Source organism: Chelonia mydas, chromosome 5 (assembly GCF_015237465.2).
Source record: "Chelonia mydas isolate rCheMyd1 chromosome 5, rCheMyd1.pri.v2, whole genome shotgun sequence".
Classification (NCBI taxonomy): domain Eukaryota; kingdom Metazoa; phylum Chordata; order Testudines; family Cheloniidae; genus Chelonia; species Chelonia mydas.
The window spans coordinates 24650054-24665246 of NC_051245.2; positions in this window are offsets into that span (position 1 = coordinate 24650054).

The window sequence follows — 15193 nt, forward strand, 5'->3', positions numbered from 1 at the left end:
ATTGCTAAAAAAAAGGCTGTTTTTATGGAATTTCCAGCCTGGACAGAGGTACAGAGTACCAGATACTAGAAATTTCACATAAAATCTGTCTGAGATTTCTATCCTGATTTCTAAACCAAAGATATTCAAAGGATCATTCAGACCCTCATCCATATTGTTAGATGACTATCTGAACTGAACCTTCAGGTCTTTCCAGATCTGGTTAACTCTAATTCTGAAGTACAAGCTGGTGGGGTTAGAAGAGGAGACTGAGAGACAGGGTGTTTGGTCCTGCTCCATACTCAGAGTTACTGCCTCTGTGACTCAGTTCTCCAAATGTGAAAATGGGGCTAATGATACTTACCTATCTCACAAGGGGTTCTATATTTATTTACCAATGAGCTATATTTATAGCTGTTGTAAGCTAGTGCAAACTCCACTTACTGTATACCACTAAGGTATTTTTATTATTACATCTATTTCTGCTTTGCTACACTAAGGCAATGTCTACACTGCAAAGTTAAGTCGACTTCATGTAAGTTGACACTGAGCCTCCGATTTATGTAAGTCGATCTTGCATATCCACATTATGCTCATTGTTGTCAGCGGAATGCATCCTCACGAGCAGGGCTTGCATCACTGCACGGAGCACTGTACTGTAGGTAGCTGTCCCACAGTGCACATAGCCGAGTGGAATTTTGGGTTAGAGCAATGCCTCATGGGACCAAAACATTGATGCGGGTGGTAATGGGAACATGGTATTAGATTCCCATGATGCACTTACCTCCCTCCCTGAAATCAGTGACAAACAAACCAAGCCTTTTTTCACGCCTTTTTTCGTAAGCCTAGGTTACCCACGCAGATGCCATAGTACGAAAAGCATGGACCTCTCTCAGCTGTACACTATTGTGAGCACTACAAACACCTTGCACCTTATCCTGCAGTATTTACACAGCCAATACAGGAGCCGCCGCACGGAACAATATGATGCCATGCAAGCAGCCCTGCTGGAAGACACTGAGCAGACCACAGCTCCCAAGAGAAGGAGGCGGGTGGTGGTGGTCAGGGACTCTCTCCTCAGGGGGACTGAGTCATCTATCTGCCGCCCCGACCGGGAAAACCGAGAAGTCTGCTGCTTGCCAGGAGCTAAGATTCGCGATGTGACGGAGAGACTGCCGAGACTCATCAAGCCCTCGGATCGCTACCCCTTCCTGCTTCTCCACGTGGGCACCAATGATGCTACCAAGAATGACCTTGAGCGGATCACTGCAGACTACATGGCTCTGGGAAGAAGGATAAAGGAGTTTGAGGCGCAAGTGGTGTTCTCATCCATCCTCCCCATGGAAGGAAAAGGCCTGGGTAGAGACTGTCGAATTGTGGAAGTCAACGAATGGCTACGCAGGTGGTGTCGGAGAGAAGACTTTGGATTCTTTGACCTTGGGATGGTGTTCCAAGAAGGAGGAGTTTTAGGCAGAGACGGGCTCCACCTAATGAAGAGAGGGAAGAGCATCTTCGCAGGCAGGCTGGCTAACCTAGTGAGGAAGGCTTTAAACTAGGTTCACCGGGGGAAGGAGACCAAAGCCCTGAGGTAAGTGGGGAAGTGGGATACCGGGAAGAAGCACAAGCAGGAGCGCATGAGAGGGGAGGGCTCCTGCCTCATACTGAGAAAGAGGGGCGATCAGCGGGTTATCTCAAGTGCCTATACACAAATGCACGAAGCCTGGGAAACAAGCAGGGAGAACTGGAAGTCCTGGCAAAGTCAAGGAATTATGATGCGATTGGAATAACAGAGACTTGGTGGGATAACTCACATAACTGGAGTACTGTCATGGATGGATATAAGCTGTTCAGGAAGGACAGGCAGGGCAGAAAAGGTGGGGGAGTTGCACTGTATGTAAGAGAGCAGTATGACTGCTCAGAGCTCAAGTATGAAACTGCAGAGAAACCTGAGAGTCTCTGGATTAAGTTTAGAAGTGTGAGCAACAAGGGTGATGTCGTGGTGGAGTCTACTATAGACCACCGGACCAGGGGGATGAGGTGGACGAGGCTTTCTTCTGGCAACTCGCAGAAGTTACTAGATCGCACGCCCTGGTTCTCATGGGAGACTTCAATCACCCTGATACCTGCTGGGAGAGCAATACAGCGGTGCACAGACAATCCAGGAAGTTTTTGGAAAATGTAGGGGACAATTTCCTGGTGCAAGTGCTGGAGGAACCAACTAGGGGCAGAGCTCTTCTTGACCTGCTGCTCACAAACCGGGAAGAATTAGTAGGGGAAGCAAAAGTGGATGGGAACCTGGGGGCAGTGACCATGAGATGGTCAAGTTCAGGATCCTGACACAAGGAAGAAAGGAAAGCAGCAGAATACGGACCCTGGACTTCAGAAAATCAGACTTTGACTCCCTCAGGGGACTGATGGGCAAGATCCCCTGGGAGAATAACATGAAGGGGAAAGGGGTCCAGGAGAGCTGGCTGTATTTTAAAGAATCCTTATTGAGGTTACAGGGACAAACCATCCCGATGTGTAGAAAGAATAGTAAATATGGCAGGCAAGCAGCTTGGCTTAACAGTGAAATCCTTGCTGCTCTTAAATACAAAAAAGAAGCTTACAAGAAGTGGAAGATTGGACAAATGACCAGGGATGAGTATAAAAATATTGCTCGGGCATGCAGGAGTGAAATCAGGAAGGCCAAATCACACCTGGAGTTACAGCTAGCAAGAGATGTTAAGAGTAACAAGAAGGGTTTCTTCAGGTATGTTAGCAACAAGAAGAAAGTCAAGGAAAGTGTGGGCCCCTTACTGAATGAGGGAGGCAACCTAGTGACAGAGGATGTGGAAAAAGCTAATGTACTCAATGCTTTTTTTACCTCTGCCTTCACGAACAAGGTCAGCTCCCAGACTACTGCACTGGGCAGCACAGCATGGGGAGGAGGTGACCAGCCCTCTGTGGAGAAAGAAGTGGTTCGGGACTATTTAGAAAAGCTGGACGTGCACAAGTCCATGGGGCCGGATGTGCTGCATCTGAGAGTGCTAAAGGAGTTGGCGGATGTGATTGCAGAGCCATTGGCCATTATCTTTGAAAACTCATGATGATCGGGGGAAGTCCCGGATGACTGGAAAAAGGCTAATGTAGTGCCCATCTTTAAAAAAGGGAAGAAGGAGGATCCTGGGAACTACAGGCTAGTCAGCCTCACCTCAGTCCCTGGAAAAATCATGGAGCAGGTCCTCAAGGAATCAATTCTGAAGCACTTAGAGGAGAGGAAAGTGATCAGGAACAGTCAGCAAGGGCAAGTCATGCCTGACTAATCTAATTGCCTTCTATGATGAGATAACTGGTTCTGTGGATGAAGGGAAAGCAGTGGACGTGTTGTTCCTTGACTTTAGCAAAGCTTTTGACACTGTCTCCCACAGTATTCTTGCCAGCAAGTTAAAGAAGTATGGGTTGGATGAATGGACTATAAGGTGGATAGAAAGCTGGCTAGATTGTCAGGCTCAACGGATAGTGATCAATGGCTCCATGTCTAGTTGGCAGCCGGTATCAAGTGGAGTGCCCCAAGGGTCGGTCCTGGGGCCGGTTTTGTTCAATATCTTCATAAATGATCTGGAGGATGGTGTGGATTGCACCCTCAGCAAGTTTGCAGATGACACTAAACTGGGAGGAGTGGTAGATACGCTAGAGGGTAGGGATAGGATACAGAGGGACCTAGGCAAATTGGAGGATTGGGCCAAAAGAAATCTGATGAGGTTCAACTAGGACAAGTGCAGAGTCCTGCACTTAGGATGGAAGAATCCAATGCACCGCTACAGACTAGGGACCGAATGGCTTGGCAGCAGTTCTGCAGAAAAGGACCTAGGGGTTACAGTGGACGAGAAGCTGGATATGAGTCAACAGTGTGCCCTTGTTGCCAAGAAGGCCAATGGCATTTTGGGCTGTATAAGTAGGGGCATTGCCAGCAGATCGAGGGACGTGATCATTCCCCTCTATTCGACACTGGTGAGGCCTCATCTGGAGTACTGTGTCCAGTTTTGGGCCCCACACTACAAGAAGGATGTGGAAAAATTGGAAAGAGTCCAGCGGAGGGCAACAAAAATGATTAGGGGACTGGAACACATGACTTATGAGGAGAGGCTGAGGGAACTGGGGATGTTTAGTCTACGGAAGAGAAGAATGAGGGGGGATTTGATAGCTGCTTTCAACTACCTGAAAGGGGGTTCCAAAGAGGATGCCTCTAGACTGTTCTCAGTGGTAGCAGATGACAGAACAAGGAGTAATGGTCTCAAGTTGCAGTGGGGGAGATTTAGGTTGGATATTAGGAAAAACTTTTTCACTAGGAGGGTGGTGAAACACTGGAATGCGTTACCTAGGGAGGTGGTGGAATCTCCTTCCTTAGAAGTTTTTAAGGTCAGGCTTGACAAAGCCCTGGCTGGGATGATTTAATTGGAGATCGGTCCTACTTTGAGCAGGGGGTTGGACTAGATGACCTCCTGAGGTCCCTTCCAACCCTGATATTCTATGATTCTATGAATTCATATTTACTGGCAACAGTCACGCATCACCTTGACACAGTTGAGTGCCGTTTCTGAGTCTGGAAAACAAGCACTGACTGATGGGACTACATCATTAGACAGCTATGGGATGATGAGCAGTGGCTACAGAACTTTTGAATTCATAAAGCCACTTTCCAGGAACTGTGTGAAGAGCTTTCCGTAGCCCTGAAGCACAGCAATACTAAAATGAGAGCTGCTTTGACAGTGGAGAAGCGAGTGGTGATAGCTCTGTGGAAGCTTGCAACATCAGACTGCTACCAGTCAGTGGGGCATCAATTTGGAGTGGGTAAATTTACCATGGGATCTGTTGTGATCCAAGTTTGCAGGGCCATCAACAGATTTCTGTTAAGAAGGGAAGTGACTCTGGGCAACATGCAGGACTTAGTGGATGGTTTGGCCGCGATGGGCTTCCCTAACTGTGGTGGGGCAATAGATGGAAAGCATATCCCTATCTTGGCACCAGACCACCTTGCCAAAGAGTACATAAACCAAAAGGGGTACTTCTCAAAGTTGTTGTAAGCGCTGGTGGATCACGGCAGCCGTTTCACCAACATCAACATGGGATGGTCGGGCAAGGTGAATGACGCGCACATCTTTAGGAACACAGGTCTGTTCAGAAAGCTGCAGGCAGGGACTTTCTTTCCAGACTGAAAAATAACCATTGGTGATGTTGAAATGCCAATCGTGATACTGGGAGACCCAGCCTACCCCATGCTCCCATGGCTCATGAAGCCGGACACAGAGAGCCTGGACAGCAGTAAGGACCAGTTCAACTATAGGCTGAGCGAGTGCAGAATGGTGGTGGAATGTGCCTTTGGACGTTTAAAAGATTGCTGGTGTTGTTTGCTTACTAGGTTAGACCTCAGTGAAATCAATATCCCCATTGTTATTGCTGCCTGCTGTATGCTCCATAATATCTGTGAAACAAAGGGAGAAAAGTTTCGGTAGGGGTTGAGGCAGATCTCCTGGCAGCCAATTTTGAGCAGCCAGACCAGGGCAATAAGAAGAGCACATCGAGGGGCTCTGCATCTCTGTGAGACTTTGAAAACCAGCTTCAGCAATGTTTTCAATGAGTTGAAATGTGACACTTATCTGTGTTGTTCCATAACAAACTGACCCCTCCATTGCATGTTATCCCCTGTAAACTTCAGCCCCACCAACCACTGTGTGTTGAATGAATAAATAGCCTTTTCTCCTCAATCCATTAAGTTTTATTATGCACAAAAACACACAGAGACAGCAAAGAAAAGTAAGATAACCTGGGGCAAAAGGGCTGATAACACTGTGGGGGGGAGAAACAAAGAAAGTTTGCTTACAGATGCACTGCAATAACAATCAAAGGTGTGGGAATGGGCTCCTTCTGGTCCTTGTACCCTCCTCTGGTGTTGAGTGCAAGGGATACCGAACTCCCTCCCACCCCCCGACTCACAGGACAGTTCGGGGAGGAGGATGTAGAACTGGGTGCTGATGGCAGCAGTTTCAGCACAGGCTGCAAAGGGACTCTCGCATCCAGCTGCCATTCTTGAACTTCAATGTGTCTGATTGCTCCTTCATTATCCGCAGCATCTCTTCCTGCATGCCACACTCTTGTTCCCTGCATGCTCTCCTCTCCTCCCATGTCCAGGTTCTCCATGCTCTGAGCTCTGTCTTGTCACTCTCGGAGGTGCACATTAACTCATTGAACATGTCCTCCCAAGTTTTCTTTTTCCACCTTCCAATCTGGGAAAGTCTCTGTCCTGGTGTGGAGGATGCGCCAACGGACAAGACTTCAGTTGCAAGGAATGCAAAGCACAAGGGTAGCATTAACAGTGCATATATTGTTTCTGGTGCAAGGTTAATTTTTTTTATTAAAAAAAACACCCTTCAATACACTCCACTGCAAGCGACAACATAATCAGAACTGCTGGCTATTGCAAGAGTCGGTTTGCTGCTCCGGCCATGGCAAGTAAGGCTACAGGGCATGGGTGAAAGGTCTTCTGCTGCTGCTTTTGTGAAGACATCCTTGGGATCATAGGTTGGAACTTGAGAAAAGCCCTCTTTCCCTTAGCAACCTGGATGGTGCTTAAGGACAGGCACCAATGTAAAGCCCCCCAATTAGTTTGTTTTTTACAAAAGTGGCACCATGTTGCGGGGAAGGGAGACAAACAGGATGAGGCCACCCCCCCCCCCTTTTATTCAATGCTGCTTGCAATACAAGGTGATCCCTTCCAACCACAACCATAGCACGTTTGGGAAAGCGTGGTTGTGTGACCCAGATTTCACCAAACGGGGGAAGATTACTTGTTGAATTGTTTGTGGTTTAAGGATTAGCACCGAAAACTTCCTCTGTTTCCCCTAGGTGATCCTATGCGATATCACTCTCCTGAGGGTAACTGAGGTGCCAAGGGAGCAGATGCTGCAGGTACAGACCTGGTCCTTATGCTGCAATGCTGTATGCTGCAGTGATGCCAGCAGAGTTAATACTGGAGTGGTGTGGGAAAGTGTCCTACTGTGGTGGACAAAATAAGACAGCCCTTACCAGAAACCTTCTGCAAAGGATTGCAGAGTACCTCCATGGAAGCTTCCTAGAGATCTCTCTGGAGAATTCCCAGGCCATCCCCATGCACATAAGAGCACCCTCTGCGTACCTGGAATGGCCACCAATACCCACTACATATACTTTTTTGTTCAGATTAAACATAAAAAAATACAGCATGTAACCCCTACAGTTTGATTGGCAATGTGTACTCACCAGAGGTGCCTTCCCCAGCTCCGCCACCAACTGGTCCTGTGAAGGGATGGGCTCCAGGGTTAAAAACAGTTCTTGGCTGTCGGGGAGAATGGATCCTCCGCTTGCCTGCTGTGCATTCTCCTCCTTCTCCTCCTCTTCCTCGTCAACAATGTCCTCCTCGTTGTTGCTCAAGGTCGCACGGGGCTCCTGGGAGGTATCCACAGAGTGTTTTGGGGGTAGTGATGCCGTCGCCGCCGAGAATTGCATGCAGCTCCTCAAAGAAGTAGCATGTCTGTGGGGCAGAACAAGAATGACTGCTCGCCTCCCTTGTCTTCTGGTACACCTGCCATAGCTCTTTTATTTTCACGCGGCACTGATCGGTGTCCCTGGTGTAGCCCTTCTCCCCCATGCCTCGTGCAATCTTGGCATAGATGTCAGAATTTCTTCTGCTGGATCGGCGCTCTGCCTGCACAGACTCTTCTCCCCACTCAGCAGTAAGCTCCACCACCTCCTTTGTACTCCATGCTGGAGTGTGTTTGCGGCCTTGAGCCTCCATGATGAGCTGTGCTGGCGAGCTCTCCAAGCTGATCAAACAGGAAATGAAAATTCAAAAGTTCCTGGGGCTTTAAAAGGGAGCGGCTGTTTCCTGTGTACCTGGCAGACGTGCAGTGGAGTTGAAAGTGCTCTCCAGAGAGGTCACAGCGGAGCCCTGTGGAACACCTCCTGGAGGTCAATTCATTAGAATTACACAAAGCAGTGTCTACACTATCCACATGTCGACCTGTGGATGGCGAATCAAGTGCTACACCTCTCATGGAGGCGGAGTATAAAAGTTGACTTTACAGGCTGCTTAAGTCAGTGTAAGGGACTCGGTAGTATAGACACATACATTATTAGATCAACTTAATGCTGCTTATGTCAACCTAAATTTGTAGTGTAGACCAGGCCTAAGGCTTAAAAGAATGAGATTAAGCCCCCGTCTGTCTGCTGCCTAATACTTCTGACTTCTCCTTTCTACAAGGAAGACATTATTACTCATGATTTCAGTACACAGTAATTCCAGATGAAACCATTGCCAATCCTGGACATTGCTCATAACAACTGCTATGTGTAAACTATTTCTTGTAACTGCAAAATGAAAACATATTGTTGAAAGTTACAATGACAAACTGCAGTGACCATTAATTCTGCTACAAGTAGTTAGGCAAAAGTACTGTAAAAATATGGAAAGTGTTATTGAAATGATAGCTTTGCAAGATACTATGGACAATATTTCAAAAATGGGTTCCTAAAGTCAGGCTTCTAAATCCATATTTAAGCATCTTAAGAAGTGGCTTAATTTTAAAAAGTACTGAGTAGCCAGCAGTTCCTCACCCGGAGCTTCAGGATGCTCATCAGGTTTGAAAAGTGTGGATGTCTAAATATGGAGCTAAGGTGGGGTCTTCAAAGCACCTAAATGACCTAGGTGACTTGCAATGCTCCTAAGTCACTTGAACACTTTTGAAACGCCCACCCTCAGACTTAAGAGCCTAACTTTAAAAGGCCAGTTAAGAAAATCCTGGCCTACAATAACCTAAAATATAGGTGAGAAATTAAAAGTTTATACATTAGGAAATGCAAAGTTATAGTTCCCTTAGCACCTGTAACTCAGTCCCCTGTCTACACGCACAGAGCTTCCCTGTATCATTTAGGGCACAGCGAGGTGAGTGGTGTGGAATGGCAAAGGATGATGCTTGTGGGAGAAAGAAGGCAAGACACTGAGGAACACGGATGACTATTAATCTTTTACATTTGAGCTTGTTTGTAGACAGACATGGCTCATGATCACAGGATCACAATTCTACAGAATACAGACCAGCGTGTGCAGCATTACAGGGGTGGCTATTTCATCATACACCCATGTCTTCTAATGTTTAGCAGATGCTGTAGAATCATCCTTTGAGCTAAAATTTCTCATGCTTCTTCTTAGCACAGACGTGAGAGCTGGGGAAAGTTTGGTAAATTCTGTGCAACATGAAACTCAACTGGAAAAAATGTAAAAAGGAGAAAATATGCAAATGATAAAGGAAGTTGCTGGTGTGGACATATTTGGATCTTGCAACACAACAGAATTTACTGGGGCAGGGGCGAGGACAGGGGAACTATTGTTTAATATGGGGAATGCCTGAGCTCTACTAGAATATGTTAGGTGTTGCTTGTGTGAATGGGACCATATAGGTTATAGCCACATTACAAAGCCATGACACAAACCTGTAATGACACAAATACACCCTTTCCCCTCCCCATCCCCCGCACTTCTCTTTGGGTTAGCTTGTAACGTAACAATCTGCCCTGAGGAAGGAGCAGGCTGCACCTGAGGGGACCAGGGAACAAAACGGTGGTACTGAGTTACAGGTCATTCCCTGGCTGCTCCCATTCTCCAAGAGAGAAGTAATCTGCTACTGGTCTACAGCAGGTGCAGACTACTTCCCTCTCAGTGCTGGCTCAGTGTCACTGGCCAGTGTGCTTGTGGAGACAGAGCTAAGGCTCTGCCCAGCCCTCACCTCTGCTTGTGTATCGGCGACAGACCCCAGACGTCGGCGGGTAGGATCAAACCAGGGACCTCTGGAGCTTAGTGCATGAGCCTCTACCACAAGAACTAAAAGCCAACTGGCTGTTAGCTAAGGCTGTAGAGCAGGTTCATTTTATCTCTCTCTCTAAGTCAGGGATGGGCAAACTATGGCCCGTGGGCCGGATCCAGCCCGTCAGGGTTTTGGATCCAGCCCACGGGATTGCCCCCCGTGGTGCCGCAGGCCCCGCACCACTCTCAGAAGTGGCTGGCACCACATCCCTGCGGCCCGGAGCGGGGGGGTGCAAAGGGCTCTGTGCGTTGCCCCTGGCTCCAGGCAACACCCCCTGCAGCTCCCATTGGCTGGGAACGGGGAACCGTGGCCAATGGGAGTTTCGGGGGCAGTACCTGGAGGCGTGGCAAGAGCAGTGTGCGGAGGCCTGTGCCTCCACCCTCCCCCAGGGGCTGCACAGGGACGTGGTACCGGCCACTTCCCAGAGCAGTGTGGGTGGGGTCAGGGCAGGCATGCAGGGAGCCTGCCCTGGCCCTGGTGCACGCCACTATCACCCTGGAGTCGCTTTAGGTAAGCGGCGCTGGGCTGGAGCCTGAACCCCTTCTGCACCCCACCCCCCAACTTCCTGTCTACACCTTGCACCCCTCCTGTACCCCAACTCCCTACCCTGAGCCCCCTGCTGCACCCTGCACCCCGTGTTCCCCAACTCCCTGCCCTGAGCCTCCTGTCACACCCCACACCCCTCCTGCACCCCAAACCCCTGCCCTGAGCTCCCTCCCGCAATCCACACCCCTCCTGCACTCCGCACCCCTCCCGCACCCCAACCCCCTTTCCATAGCTCCCTCATACATCCCGGGCCCTTCCTCTGCCCCAATCTCTTGCCCTAAGCCCGTTCCTGCACACCACACCCCCTCCCACTTCCCAAATCCCTGCCCCTGCCCTGCATACAATTTCCCCACCCAGATGTGGCCCTTGGCCCAAAAAGTTTGCCCACCCCTGCTCTAAGTGGTCTTGGTGCCCGTAGATGGGACAGAACACCACACCCCAAAGGTGTATGGGTTACACTTGCTCACTCCATGCCTCCCTATTTGGGAAGGGGAGTAGCAGCTCCCTAGAGTCTGCTCTCCACCCCAGAGTGTTGGTAGCCATGTAGGACGTCAGGGGGCACTATCTGCCTCCTCCCTCCCTTGCACAGAAATTAGGGAAAGAAAAAAACATTTCTTTTTGTCTTTCTTTTCGGACATCCATCTTTGAATTCTCCTTGCCTGTTTTCCCAGCTGACTCTCACGCTGCAATGAACATGGTCATTTCAACAACTCAGCATCTGCTGCAGTTTGTCTGGCTTTTTTCTTGTTGGCTGCTCACTTTTTATATATTATTTCCTTACTCTCTTCTTTCTCAAGCTAAGGTAACACAGTGCAGGTTACTAGAACATTATGGTTGCCAATAGAAATGCAGAGCCATAACTACTGCAGAAACTGTAACTTGGCCACACTGACAAAGCTGTGTGCATGCAGTCTTTGCTGTGAAAAGTGAAACCAGGTGAAACGTACCCATTCTCATGTTTTGTTACAAACTGTCTCCAACTCAGACCAAGGTCACCAAAGGTTTGGCCAAGTGCCACAAACAGTCTGAGCCAACTTGTGCTTATTGTTTTGCATCAACATTGCTCCATTGTTTCAAATGAACCATGCCCCAGATTTGAATGACCTGGATCAGTTTATGGGTATGCTTCGAGATTTCCCCCTTCATTTGAATTTGAAATTTAAAGCAAAACTCAGGGCGCTCAAACCACCATAGATCAAAAGTAAAGATAATAAATATTCTTTTCACAAGAAACTCACTGATATTCACAGCTCCAAGTAATAAATCATTGAGCAGCATGTGCAGTATTAAAGGATTCTCTGCCTGATCCTCCTGAAGGTACCTGGGCTAGAGGGAAGCAAAAGTACCTTTCCTGTGTAAAGACAAGGAACAACTACAGTCTCCTTGCCTAGGGGAGAACAAGAACTGCTCCCTCCACATGGCCCTGTGGATGCACTTTGTGCCAGACAGGATGGGGAGGTGCTGGGGCCACTGGAGAACAAGAGAAGCAGCTTACATTGTAAGGAGAGTGATCACTTTAGATAAGCTATTACCAGCAGGAGAGTTGGGTGCGGGGAGAGAAAACCTTTTGTAGTGGTAAACACCCATTTTTTCATGGTTTGTATGTATAAGAACATCTTCTGTATTTTCCACAGTATGCATCCGATGAAGTGAGCTGTAGCTCACGAAAGCTTATGCTCAAATAAATTGATTAGTCTCTAAGGTGCCACAAGTACTCCTTTTCCTTTTGCGAATACAGACTAACATGGCTGTTACTCTGAAACCTCTCACAAAAAAACAACCTTCCACACAAACTTCCTCATGGCTGGACTTTACAAAAACTAGACAAGCCATTTACAACACACACTTTGCTTCTCTACAAAAGAAAAAGGACACTAAACTATCTAAACTACTACATGCCACAAGGGGCCACAACAGTGGTTCCCTTAACCCACCCAGCAATATTGTTAATCTATCCAACTATACTCTTAGCCCAGCAGAAGAATCTGTCCTATCTCGGGGCCTCTCCTTCTGCCCCTCCACCCCCACAAACATGATACAGTTCTGTGGTGACCTGGAATCCTATTTTCGACGTCTCCGACTCAAGGAATATTTCCAACACACCTCTGAACAACATACTAACCCACAGAGAACTTCCTACCAAGACTACAAAAAGAAGGATTCAGGACTCCTCCTGAAGGTCAAAACAACAGACTGGACTTCTACATAGAGTGCTTCCGCCGACGTGCACGGACGGAAATTATGGAAAAGCAGCATCACTTGCCCCATAACCTCAGCCGTGCAGAACACAATGCCACCCACAGCCTCAGAAACAACTCTGACATCATAATCAAAAAGGCTGACAAAGGAGGTGCTGTTGTCATCATGAATAGGTCAGAATATGAACAAGATGCTGCTAGGCAGCTCTCCAACACCACTTTCTACAAGCCATTACCCTCTGATCCCACTGAGGGTTACCAAAAGAAACTACAGCATTTGCTCAAGAAACTCCCTGAAAAAGCACAAGAACAAATCTGCACAGACACACCCCTGGAACCCCGACCTGGGGTATTCTATCTGCTACCCAAGATCCATAAACCTGGAAATCCTGGACGCCCCATCATCTCAGGCATTGGCACCCTGACAGCAGGATTGTCTGGCTATGTAGACTCCCTCCTCAGGCCCTATGCTACCAGCACTCCCAGCTATCTTCGAGACACCACTGACTTCCTGAGGAAACTACAATCCATCTTGACCTTCCTGAAAACACCCATCCTGGCCACTATGGATGTAGAAGTCCTCTACACCAACATTCCACACAAAGATGGACTACAAGCCGTCAGGAACAGTATCCCCGATAATGTCACGGTAAACCTGGTGGCTGAACTTTGTGACTTTGTCCTCACCCACAACTATTTCACATTTGGGGACAATGTATACCTTCAAATCAGCGGCACTGCTATGGGTACCTGAATGGCCCCACAGTATGCCGACATTTTTATGGCTGACTTAGAACAACGCTTCCTCAGCTCTCATCCACTAAAGCCCCTACTCTACTTGTGCTATATTGATGACATCTTCATCATCTGGACCCATGGAAAAGAAGCCCTTGAGGAATTCCACCATGATTTCAACAATTTCCATCCCACCATCAACCTCAGCCTGGACCAGTCCACACAAGAGATCCACTTCCTGGACACTATGGTGCTAATAAGCGATGGTCACATAAACACCACCCTATACCGGAAACCTACTGACCGCTATTCCTACCTACATGCCTCCAGCTTTCACCCAGACCACACCACATGATCCATTGGCTACAGCCAAGCTCTGCGATACAACTGCATTTGCTCCAACCCCTCAGACAGAGACAAACACCTTACAAGATCTCTATCAAGCATTCTTACAACTACAATACCCACCTGCTGAAGTGAAGAAACAGATTGACAGAGCCAGAAGAGTACCCAGAAGTCACCTACTACAGGACAGGCCCAACAAAGAAAATAACAGAACGCCACTAGCCATCACCTTCAGCCTCCAACTAAAACCTCTCCAACGCATCATCAAGGATCTACAACCTATCCTGAAGGACAACCCATCACTCTCACAGATCTTGGGAGACAGGCCAGTCCTTGCCTACAGACAGCCCCCCAACCTGAAGCAAATACTCACCAGCAACCACACACCACACAACAGAACCACTAACCCAGGAACCTATCCTTGCAGCAAAGCCTGTTGCCAACTGTGTCAACATATCTATTCAGGGGACACCATCATAGGGCCTAATCACATCAGCCACACTATCAGAGGCTTGTTCACCTGCACATCTACCAATGTGATATATGCCATCATGTGCCAGCAATGCCCCTCTGCCATGTACGTTGGTCAAACTGGACAGTCTCTACGTAAAAGAATAAATGGACACAAATCAGATGTCAAGAATTATAACATTGAAAAACCAGTTGGCGAACACTTCAATCTCTCTGGTCACTCGATTACAGACCTAAAAGTTGCAGTTGCAATTCTTCAACAAAAAAACTTCAAAAACAGACTCCAACGAGAGACTGCTGAATTGGAATTAATTTGCAAACTGGATACAATTAATTTAGGCTTGAATAGAGACTGGGAGTGGATGGGTTATTACACAAAGTAAAACTATTTCCCCATGTTTATTCCTCCCCACCCCACTGTTCCTCACACATTCTTGTCAACTGCTGGAAATGGCCCACCTTGATTGTCATTACAAAAGTTTCCCCGCCGCCCACCCCGGCTCTCCTCCTGGTAATAGCTCATCTTAAGTGATCACTCTCGTTACAGTGTGTCTGGTAACACCCATTGTTTCATGTTCTCTATGTACATAAATCTCTGCACTGTATTTTCCACTGAATGCATCCGATGAAGTAGGCTGTAGCTCACGAAAGCTTATGCGCAAATAAATTTGTTAGTCTCTAAGGTGCCACAAGTCCTCCTTTTCTTTTTGCGAATACAGACTAACACGGCTGCTACTCTGAAACCTGAACTAAAGCGTAAACCCTGTATATGATGGAAACCACTTCAAGCCAGGGGGTGCATCAGTCTCCCCCAGCCCCAGTACCCCTAGTTCCAGCACCTATGCACACAGGCCCAAATACAAACCCACAACACACACCCCACTGAGTTCATTTGTCCTTCCTTGTCCATGGGTAATTTGTTCTTTCGCATTTGATTCCACTTTGCACAGAATTTACCAAACTGTCCCAAAAGAATCAGCATTACCCTATGAGAAAGCAAAACGAACTTTAGCCAAATGACGATTCTGCAAAAACATGAGA